This window comes from Oncorhynchus clarkii, chromosome 2, assembly GCF_045791955.1.
Source record: "Oncorhynchus clarkii lewisi isolate Uvic-CL-2024 chromosome 2, UVic_Ocla_1.0, whole genome shotgun sequence".
Classification (NCBI taxonomy): Eukaryota; Metazoa; Chordata; class Actinopteri; order Salmoniformes; family Salmonidae; genus Oncorhynchus; species Oncorhynchus clarkii.
In genome coordinates, this window is record NC_092148.1 from 92,907,035 (window position 1) to 92,919,129 (window position 12,095).

General features: G+C 45.1%; 1 pseudogene; it reads left to right on the forward strand.

The window, feature by feature from the left end:
- LOC139378542 (centrosomal protein of 152 kDa-like) overlaps positions 1–10,095 on the forward strand; it is a 28,151-nt pseudogene extending 18,056 nt beyond the window's left edge.
- The last annotated feature ends 2,000 nt before the right edge of the window (positions 10,096–12,095 follow it).

Genomic DNA, 12,095 nt, shown 5'->3' on the forward strand with positions numbered 1-12,095 from the left:
GCTAACTGCCATTGTATAAGCTGATAGCATAGCTAGCATAGAGAAATCGGGGGTGACATTCAGTCTCTTTGAACTCTAATGCAGTTGATTGGTGACATGAACATGTCCTGGGGTTTATTATGGATCCCTGTTAGTTCCTGCCAGGGCAGCAGCTACTCTTCCTGGGGTTTATTATGGATCCCCATTAGTTCCTGCCAAGGCAGCAGCTACTCTTCCTGGGGTTTATTATGGATCCCCGTTAGTTCCTGCCAGGGCAGCAGCTACTCTTCCTGGGGTTTATTATGGATCCCCATTAGTTCCTGCCAAGGCAGCAGCTACTCTTCCTGGGGTTTATTATGGATCCCCATTAGTTCCTGCCAAGGCAGCAGCTACTCTTCCTGGGGTTTATTATGGATCCCCATTAGTTCCTGCCAAGGCAGCAGCTACTCTTCCTGGGGTTTATTATGGATCCCCATTAGTTCCTGCCAAGGCAGCAGCTACTCTTCCTGGGGTTTATTATGGATCCCCATTAGTTCCTGCCAAGGCAGCAGCTACTCTTCCTGGGGTTTATTATGGATCCCCATTAGTTCCTGCCAAGGCAGCAGCTACTCTTCCTGGGGTTTATTATGGATCCCCATTAGTTCCTGCCAAGGCAGCAGCTACTCTTCCTGGGGTTTATTATGGATCTCCATTAGTTCCTGCCAAGGCAGCAGCTACTCTTCCTGGGGTTTATTATGGATCCCCATTAGTTCCTGCCAAGGCAGCAGCTACTCTTCCTGGGGTTTATTATGGATCCCCATTAGTTCCTGCCAAGGCAGCAGCTACTCTTCCTGGGGTTTATTATGGATCCCCATTAGTTCCTGCCAAGGCAGCAGCTACTCTTCCTGGGGTTTATTATGGATCCCCATTAGTTCCTGCCAAGGCAGCAGCTACTCTTCCTGGGGTTTATTATGGATCCCCATTAGTTCCTGCCAAGGCAGCAGCTACTCTTCCTGGGGTTTATTATGGATCCCCATTAGTTCCTGCCAAGGCAGCAGCTACTCTTCCTGGGGTTTATTATGGATCCCCATTAGTTCCTGCCAAGGCAGCAGCTACTCTTCCTGGGGTTTATTATGGATCCCCATTAGTTCCTGCCAAGGCAGCAGCTACTCTTCCTGGGGTTTATTATGGATCCCCGTTAGTTCCTGCCAAGGCAGCAGCTACTCTTCCTGGGGTTTATTATGGATCCCCGTTAGTTCCTGCCAAGGCAGCAGCTACTCTTCCTGGGGTTTATTATGGATCCCCGTTAGTTCCTGCCAAGGCAGCAGCTACTCTTCCTGGGGTTTATTATGGATCCCTGTTAGTTCCTGCCAAGGCAGCAGCTACTCTTCCTGGGGTTTATTATGGATCCCCGTTAGTTCCTGCCAAGGCAGCAGCTACTCTTCCTGGGGTTTATTATGGATCCCCATTAGTTCCTGCCAGGGCAGCAGCTACTCTTCCTGGGGTTTATTATGGATCCCCATTAGTTCCTGCCAGGGCAGCAGCTACTCTTCCTGGGCTTTATTATGGATCCCCATTAGTTCCTGCCAAGGCAGCAGCTACTCTTCCTGGGGTTTATTATGGATCCCCATTAGTTCCTGCCAAGGCAGCAGATACTCTTCCTGGGGTTTATTATGGATCCCCATTAGTTCCTGCCAAGGCAGCAGCTACTCTTCCTGGGGTTTATTATGGATCCCCATTAGTTCCTGCCAAGGCAGCAGCTACTCTTCCTGGGGTTTATTATGGATCCCCATTAGTTCCTGCCAAGGCAGCAGCTACTCTTCCTGGGGTTTATTATGGATCCCCATTAGTTCCTGCCAAGGCAGCAGCTACTCTTCCTGGGGTTTATTATGGATCCCCGTTAGTTCCTGCCAGGGCAGCAGCTACTTTTCCTGGGGTTTATTATGGATCCCTGTTAGTTCCTGCCAAGGCAGCTGCTACTGTTCCTGGGATTTATTATGGATCCCCATTAGTTCCTGCCAAGGCAGCAGCTACTCTTCCTGGGGTTTATTATGGATCCCCATTAGTTCCTGTCAAGGCAGCAGCTACTCTTCCTGGGGTTTATTATGGATCCCCAAGGCAGCAGCTACTCTTCCTGGGATTTATTATGGATCCCCATTAGTTCCTGCCAAGGCAGCAGCTACTCTTCCTGGGGTCCAGCAAAAATTAAGGCAGTTTATACTATTTTAAAAACATTCACACACTGTAGGGTTGACATCTATGCAAGCAATTATACTCTTGTGAAATGTAAGCTAATTTTGCTGGGGGGGAATGTGGAGAGTGGGCATCTTTCCTCCATGCGTTTCCATGGCGATTTCAGCGATTTGGTCGAGTTCCATTGACCTCTTTACTGCATGTATTGTTTACTGTGCCTAGGTATGGTAGCAGGTGTACCACTGTGTTGCGTAAAACAATTGTAGTTATATCTCGAAGGCTGTGTTGACCTGACTCACAGTGTGTTTTGAGGGCTGTGTTGACCTGACTAACAGTGTGTTTTGAGGGCTGTGTTGACCTGACTCACAGTGTGTTTTGAGGGCTGTGTTGACCTGACTCACAGTGTGTTTTGAGGGCTGTGTTGACCTGACTAACAGTGTGTTTTGAGGGCTGTGTTGACCTGACTCACAGTGTGTTTTGAGGGCTGTCTTGACCTGACTAACAGTGTGTTTTGAGAGCTGTGTTGACCTGACTAACAGTGTGTTTTGAGGGCTGTCTTGACCTGACTAACAGTGTGTTTTGAGAGCTGTCTTGACCTGACTAACAGTGTGTTTTGAAGGCTGTGTTGACCTGACTAACAGTGTGTTTTGAGGGCTGTGTTGACCTGACTAACAGTGTGTTTTGAGGGCTGTGTTGACCTGACTAACAGTGTGTTTTGTTAGTTAGTTAGTTCCGTTAGTTCCTGCCAGGGCAGCAGCTACTCTTCCTGGGGTTTATTATGGATCCCCATTAGTTCCTGCCAAGGCAGCAGCTACTCTTCCTGGGGTTTATTATGGACCCCCATTAGTTCCTGCCAGGGCAGCAGCTACTCTTCCTGGGGTTTATTATGGATCCCTGTTAGTTCCTGCCAAGGCAGCTGCTACTCTTCCTGGGGTTTATTATGGATCCCTGTTAGTTCCTGCCAAGGCAGCAGCTACTCTTCCTGGGGTTTATTATGGATCCCCATTAGTTCCTGCCAAGGCAGCAGCTACTGTTCCTGGGATTTATTATGGATCCCTGTTAGTTCCTGCCAAGGCAGCTGCTACTCTTCCTGGGGTTTATTATGGATCCCCATTAGTTCCTGCCAAGGCAGCAGCTACTCTTCCTGGGGTTTATTATGGATCCCTGTTAGTTCCTGCCAAGGCAGCTGCTACTCTTCCTGGGGTTTATTATGGATCCCTGTTAGTTCCTGCCAAGGCAGCAGCTACTCTTCCTGGGGTTTATTATGGATCCCCATTAGTTCCTGCCAAGGCAGCAGCTACTGTTCCTGGGATTTATTATGGATCCCCATTAGTTCCTGCCAAGGCAGCAGCTACTCTTCCTGGGGTTTATTATGGATCCCCATTAGTTCCTGTCAAGGCAGCAGCTACTCTTCCTGGGGTTTATTATGGATCCCCAAGGCAGCAGCTACTCTTCCTGGGATTTATTATGGATCCCCATTAGTTCCTGCCAAGGCAGCAGCTACTCTTCCTGGGGTTTATTATGGATCCCTGTTAGTTCCTGCCAAGGCAGCAGCTACTCTTCCTGGGGTTTATTATGGATCCCCATTAGTTCCTGCCAAGGCAGCAGCTACTGTTCCTGGGATTTATTATGGATCCCCATTAGTTCCTGCCAAGGCAGCAGCTACTCTTCCTGGGGTTTATTATGGATCCCCATTAGTTCCTGTCAAGGCAGCAGCTACTCTTCCTGGGGTTTATTATGGATCCCCAAGGCAGCAGCTACTCTTCCTGGGATTTATTATGGATCCCCATTAGTTCCTGCCAAGGCAGCAGCTACTCTTCCTGGGGTCCAGCAAAAATTAAGGCAGTTTATACTATTTTAAAAACATTCACACACTGTAGGGTTGACATCTATGCAAGCAATTATACTCTTGTGAAATGTAAGCTAATTTTGCTGGGAGGGAATGTGGAGAGTGGGCATCTTTCCTCCATGCGTTTCCATGGCGATTTGGTCGAGTTCCATTGACCTCTTTACTGCATGTATTGTTTACTGTGCCTAGGCATGGTAGCAGGTGTACCACTGTGTTGCGTAAAACAATTGTAGTTATATCTCGAAGGCTGTGTTGACCTGACTAACAGTGTGTTTTGAGGGCTGTGTTGACCTGACTCACAGTGTGTTTTGAGGGCTGTGTTGACCTGACTAACAGTGTGTTTTGAGGGCTGTGTTGACCTGACTCACAGTGTGTTTTGAGGGCTGTGTTGACCTGACTCACAGTGTGTTTTGAGGGCTGTGTTGACCTGACTAACAGTGTGTTTTGAGGGCTGTGTTGACCTGACTAACAGTGTGTTTTGAGGGCTGTGTTGACCTGACTAACAGTGTGTTTTGAGGGCTGTCTTGACCCGACTAACAGTGTGTTTTGAGGGCTGTGTTGAGCTTACTAACAGTGTGTGTTGACCTGACTAACAGTGTGTTTTATTGCCCATGTTGTTCTCCAGATCAGTGCGGAAGGGCTTGGCCGGGTACTGAAGGAACGTCGGGAGCGCCAGGAGAAAGAACTCAACCAGATTCATAGTGTGTTTCTTCTCAAGTCTTCTGTGTATAGAATAATATGCCACTTAGCAGACACTGTTATCCAAAGAAATACAGAGTACAGTGAGTGCATAGAGAGTGATCCCTGCAATTAGTAGAATAGATACAATGGCAGAAACACACCTCTAGAGTGGCCCAGTGGTTTAAGGCACTGTATCGCGGTGCTAGCTGTGCCACTAGAGAATCCTGGGTTTGAGTCCAGGCTCTGTCGCAGCCGGCCGCGACCGCGAGACCCCATGGGGTGGCGTACAATTGGCCCAGCGTCGTCCGGGTTAGGCGAGGGTTTGGCCGGCAGGGATGTCCTTGTCCCATCGCGCTCTAGCGACTCCTGTGGCGGGCCGTGCGCAGTGCACGCTGACACGGTCGCCAGGTGTACGGTGTTTCCTCCTCCTACACATTGGTGTGGCTGGTTTCCGCGTTAAGCGGGCATTGTGTCAAGAAGCAGTGCGGCTTGGTTGGGTTGTGTTTCGGAGGACGCACGGCTCTCGACCTTCGCCTCTCCCGAGTCCGTACGGAAGTTGCAGCGACTAGACAAGACTAATTTCCAATTTGAAACCACGAAAATAATAATAATAAATAAATAAAAAATAAAAAAGTGAAACATGTTCTTCTATCGGGCTCCACTGATCACAAGAGAGAAGAGGGTGGTTGTGGGATTGATCTTACTGGATGTTTTTTTTTTTTTTTTTTACCCAAATCAAATTCAAATCATAATAAATCGGTCCCCTCCCTTGTCCCCTCCCTCTTTTTGTAGATGATCACGAGGTGGCACTATGGAAGGAGAACCTGCAGGAACTGGAGGAAATGAAAAGATGTGCAGCCAAAGAATCGTCTGGGTACGAAAACATGACTTTTGACTCGTCCATATTGGATAGTGCTGAGCGATTTTAACCGAATTTACGGTTATTTTTCCGTTTTTTTTAAACACTAATTGACTGACATCAGTTCAATTATTTGAATTTCATTTCGTGTGTGTATATATATATATATATATATATTTGTTCTTCTGTGAGCTTAATGCACACACCGCACACTTCCTCTAGAGATACTTCAGATCCAGCCTGAACTGTACGATGTTGTAGTTTCCAACAGGCATATATATATTCTACATAATTAAGCGCCCGCACTACAGACGGCTATATCGGTCCGCTAATTAAGGCATTGTAAAGGCCTAGTGCACTACTTTTGTGTCATTATTTTTAAAAAATTATTACTATTTTATTCCTGATTTTTCAGCACCCCAGTTATGTTGTAGCGCATAAAACGTGGTAATAAACTACAGTGACCATAAGCCATTGCGCATTTACTTGTCCAGTCTGTGTTTCTTTTATGCCTGCTACAGAAGAGGCGAGAAGAATGAGCGATAGAGAGGGGATATAGAGAGCAGCGGTTGCTTCGTGAGGTATCTCTACCTGAAAATACATCATCTACGTGATTGATAGTTGGTATTCGGCAACTTTATTGACTTTGAAGAACTACAAAATAGTGATGTCAGACAGCATATGCAGCAGCTCTATAGGAAGTAATAAAGTCCCCAAATAAAACAAAATGTAATATTTTATTAAAGTCAATTTTAATGTGAATAAATGATGGTTAGTAAGTGATCAGCAGTAATGGACAGTCACTAACCATCACGGGACTTGTATTAATTGTTTTATTCTGTGTTGCAGCATTCAACCCAAATAATGAAAACCAAAATCGTGATCATTTTTAAAATAATAACCGAAAACGAAGAGACCAAGCACGAATCGCTCGGCACTAATATTGGATGTAATTCTAGTCAGATGTATAGTCACAAGTTACCAAATTTAAAAGTTGAGCAAGTTAGATTTTCCCATTAAATTGACCCACATGTATTTTATAAGTAAATAGTTTATGATCCTTGAATGCCATAATTTACTTATTTTGTTAGATACTTCTCCCTATTAGCTGAAATCGTTGTGCTAGCTGTTCGGTGCAAATTTGTCACCTCTCAACTGCCGTAGGGAGTCTACTCCTAAAGTTTTGTGCCAATTTTCTTCATTTTAGGCTCCAAAAAAAGTGATACTGTCCATTTTATATTCAGCTGTGTTTTGTATAGGCTATCAATACGTTATCACGTCATGTTAGACGGGCGTTCAATAATGGGCGATAGCCAGCTAAAATCAGATCGTGTTGATGTTGCTCCTGTAAAAGTCCTTATCTACCCCTAATACTAGTCGACCACTCTGGACTTGTCTGGGCAGACCTGCCTCTCCTCTACATAAAATCAACGTGAGAAACTTGCTAGCAAATGTTTGTGCTATTGACACTAAATAAATACTGCATTCTGACCCCCCCCCCCCCCCCCCCCTCCCCCTCTTTATTAGATTCATGATAGTGTTCTTAGACAAAGCAAGGAAAGAAAGTGTGATTCTCAGCCGTTGTTGGTAATGAATCGTCTTAGCTTTTGAAATGGACTTACTTGTCGGTTACGTTTCTAAAATGAATGTTCACCAAAGACGATCAGATATGGAGCAGCGTTTCCACGCTGGCCTGGAACAGATGAAGGAGCAGTACATGGAGCAGCGTTTCCACGCTGGCCTTGAACAGATGAAGGAGCAGTACATGAAGGCTGTTGAAAAAATCAGAGGTGAGTGAAATAATCTACTACTTTAGCTACAAAGGCTTTGACAAATCCACCCTAGTTGGGTGTGAACTGTGTTTTGGATATTCTCCAGGAATCTCATGTACCACTGTGTTTGGTTGTCCAGGTGACATGCTCCAGGCATCTCATGTACCACGGTGTTTGGTTGTCCAGGTGACATGCTCCAGGCATCTCATGTACCACGGTGTTTGGTTGTCCAGGTGACATGCTCCAGGCATCTCATGTACCACTGTGTTTGGTTGTCCAGGTGACATGCTCCAGGCATCTCATGTACCACAGTGTTTGGTTGTCCAGGTATATCATGTACCACGGTGTTTGGTTGTCCAGGTGACATGCTACGGTACCTTCAGCAGAGTAAAGAGCGAGCAGCGGAGATGATCCGTGTCGAGGTGTTGAGAGAGAGGCAGGACACAGCCAGGAAGATGCGACGCTACTATCTCACCTGTCTACAGGAAGTTGAAGAGGACGGGAGGCAGGCCACAGGGTATGCTCTTACACTAAGGCCCTGTCCAGAAACAACCTATATCCCATAGACACGTGTGGAGATCCGAGAGGATTTGGTTAAGGTAATAACAGCAGCTCCACCTTGGACGTCTGATAGGCTATGTGGCGTTTAGCCAATATTGCATACACCTGCCCAATCCTCTCAGATCTCTACTAGTGCCCAGGGGGTAGGAGTGGATTTGGCATTGAGGGTTATAGTAAAGCCAAGTGTATCCTCCCTTTTACTTCCCTACCCTTCAGGGCTGAGAAGAAAATCATTAACGTTGCAAGTAAGCTGGCAGCCATGGCCAAAGAGTTGGAGACCCCTACCAAGAGGACGAGGGGAAAGAGCCACAGCTTACCGGGTAAGACGTCTTGATTTAGTACAATGTAAGGGTCACCAAATGGAATCGTCCTTCTAGGAAGTTTTTCCATGATTGGGACCGGAAGAATCAGAACCAGAACCGCCTGTGTCTCTGCTTGATCTTTGGGGACTAAGGTCGACTTACTGTAAAGTACTCTGGGATATAAAATTGAAATGAATTTGATTGTTCAAAATGATCTCTGGTATCAACAGGCTCGTCGTTAAAGACCGAGGCAGCTACTGACAGCCATCCAGGAAATGCTTCAGGCTCGATCTTTATTAAAACCCAATGTCCAGCTAGCCACCTCCCTGAGACCACCAGGTCCGGTCGTGGTAAGGGGAGAACCCTGAAGACCAAGATGAACTCTGACCGTGACTCCAAAACCTCCTCAGCTGCAGTCAAGACCACCAGGACTACTAGGCCCATGAGTAAACCCACCCACCAGGAACCCCTGACCAATGGCAAAGAGAAAGGAGCCCCTGCAGACACGGCAGGGAAACCCCATATATCTTCAGGACTCTTCCTCTCACTTCCTCCTCACAAACCCTCTCATCAGATTGGTCAAACCTTCCTTGACTGTTACCATGGTGAATTTACTAACGTTACTCTAAGGACCCAGACCAGCAGGGAGCTGTACCTGCAGGTGGCGGAGTCTGAGAGATCAGACGATGACAACTTCCCGTGTCACCGTAGTAACACTAAAACCTCCCTGGTTCAGGAGTTTCCCGTTAGAGACGGAGGAGGATTGCGCGATTGGAGTACGTCCAGTAATGAGTCCCAAGATGGCCGCCACATCCTCGCAGTTAACTCTTACCCAGACAGAAAAATAGAAAGTGAAACCGTTCCCTCTGCGTGGACCTTCTTCGACCGATGACCTGGGCGATTTTAAGGTAGCCAACTCAGACATGACAGTTTATAAAGAGATCGTCAACGTCAATATTCCGTCCCACGCCGCCGAGGCCTTGAATTTCCCGTGTCCCGCCTCAGACCAAAGCTTTGACTCAGTCAGTCCCCAGTATTTGTTTTATTTTTTTTATAAAGGTATCCTTTTTATTTAACTATGCAAGTCAGTTAAGACTAGTAGTAGTAGTAGTAGTAGTAGTAGTAGTAGTAGTAGTAGTAGTAGTAGTAGTAGTAGTAGTAGTAGTAGTAGTAGTAGTAGTAGCAGTAGGAGTAGCAGCGGTAGTGGTAGGAGTAGTAGCGGTAGTGGTAGGAGTAGTAGCGGTAGTAGCGGTAGTAGCGGTAGTAGCAGTAGTAGAAGTAGAAGTAGAAGAGCCAGTCACAGCGAGCCTAGTCTGTCCCTGGCTCTGATTGGGACCGGACGAATCAGAACCAGTTCCAGAACAGGCTGTGTTCTAAGAGTCTGTTCTCTGAGCTGAAGCTGAGCCAACAGTGGATTTGACAGTCCGTTCTTTCATCAGAAATGGCTCAGAGGAGACAGCACTCCTCCCTCTTACTTTTCAGAAGTGATATAAAGGGAGGGAATGGAGTAAGTGAAGATTAGAGTGAGTCTTAAATTTGTGTTTTGGTTCATCTTCGTCGTGACTGTGAGGTCATCATAAGTTCAAGTAAACACCCAGTTAATGAATTAAAAAAATATATTTTTATGGATTGTTATCTGTATTGATGTATTTTATAGCAAGGTTGTGAGATATGCTGTGCATTGAGAAAACAAATGTAATAATGTTGCATTAATTTAATTTATAATTAAATGTTTTTCTCTTGCTTGTTTTATCTTACTGATAATGACAATATTTATAATTGTTATTATCAAGAATTCTGTATTTCTAAGGGCTTCTATTCACTTGTCTGTTCACAGTGAAGTCTGATGGGAAACATGCCAGTAAAACGGTGTATTGTGCATCCTATTGTCTTCGACATTCCACCACCGTGCCTATGTAACAGTATAAGTTTAAACCGTTCCCTCGCCCATACCCGGGCGCGAACCAGGGACCCTCTGCACACATCAACAGTCACCCTCGAAGCATCGTTACCCATCGCTCCACAAAAGCCGCGGGAACTACTACTTCAAGGTCTCAGAGCAAGTGACGTCACTGATTGAAACACTGTTTAGCGCCCACGCTAACTAAGCTAGCCGTTTCACATCCGTTACACCTACCTTAGACTTACATCATGTGTAATAATTGTTCTACCGGGACAGCCAGGCCAATAGATGTGTCATTTAACGCATCGGTCTCACCTATCCAGCCTAACCATGTAATGAATATGAACTTTTGGCTTCTTTGCTTTTACTTAGCTTTTTTATTTTAATTTTTGATAACTTTCCTTTCTACTTGATGTACATAGTCAGGTCCTCATTGATCGGATATTGTCTATCAAAAAAAATCGGGAGAGAAGAAGTAGACCATTCCAGATCGATTTGTTAGACTATACGAGGAGGATATACGCGCACAAACCATCCATTCTATTAGAGGATAAATCATACTCGTACTTGGACACGGATCATCAGAGCAACGAAGTTACCAGAGTCTTGCTGCAACACAAACATCAAAAAAGGGGATATGATTGCTGTTTTCTTAAGAAATATACCCGGTTATTTTTTTAAATCTATGGATTTGGTTGGGATTGGTTAAAATAGGATGTTCCGCTGCATTTCTGGAGTAATTTACACGATGATATTCAAATCACTGTTTCGTTACTTTTTCCTCAGTGAAGCTACAGTATCAAGGTACAGTATCATCATTTCGCTTCGAAATATGTATATCCGTCAGTGTTGTAGTGGAGGGTATACGTACGTTGGTTTACGCCGTACGCCCACTTGTTAACATACTAACGACCCTGGGTTTATAAGCGCGGAAATCGAATCTGCCGCACGAACATGCGTTTTGAGTCACAGTCGATAGCGTGCCGGACCTCGGCCTTAGAAAGGCGAAGGTTCGAGACCTGCTCCCTCTCTGTTTCATGACAATACTGTGGGATGAGATGGGTATAAAGTTAAGAATGGAGAATCTAAACCTTCAACAGTCAAATTATTTGGCATAAATAGCAGCAAGCACCAACAGCTTGATTAAAAAAAGTGTAAAACACGTGTGTTAGCTTATTTACAATATTAGAGAGAATATACCCATGATGATAACACGAGGCACGAATTGAATTGGATAAATTAGAACACATATTAGAGATGCAGCCACCACTCGCGCGTGGGTCGCTATTTTTAAAATAAAAATGGACAGCGCTCGGTGCTGCAAGTTAAGTACGAAAACTCACTAACAAGAGGGACTTGTTGCATGCACTAAGAAATAAGCCGTAGGTTTACCTGTTTGACAGACGCAATTAGGTTTTCCATATATTTTTTGTCGGTGTAGCTATTTCCTCCAATAATGTCACCATGCACTCCTTAAATGACTTGCCTAGTTAGATAAAGGTTAAATAAAAAATAGTCCTACCTCCTTTCTGCGTTGGACTCGGGCATCATGTCTGGGGTGGAAAATCAACTTCTGAAAGTACCATGCTTAGATTCATAATGACATCTCGTTGTTTACGAAGCATGTGACAATTTACATTTTATTTAAAAAAAACGATGTGATTTGAACTCTTTGCAAACAAGACACAGTGGTTTGGCATTGGAGAAATACGGTAAGGGAGCCAGACTAGTGGTTAGAACGTTGGGCCAGTAACCGAAAGGTTGTTAGATCGAACCCCTGAGCTGACAAGGTAAATATCTGTCGTTCTGCCCCCTGAACAAGGCAGTTAGTTCTTAACTAAAGGTCAGATAAAATATTGTGGGTGGGCCTATTAAGAGACATTAGTGATTTTACCATTGTAATTAGATCGAAATGATTCTTATTGTCATTGACTTAATTAGCCCACTAACCATGTGTTAAATATGTATTGTAGGGCTATGAATTGAACATATAGTAGGCTATTTGCTATGGTTTTGC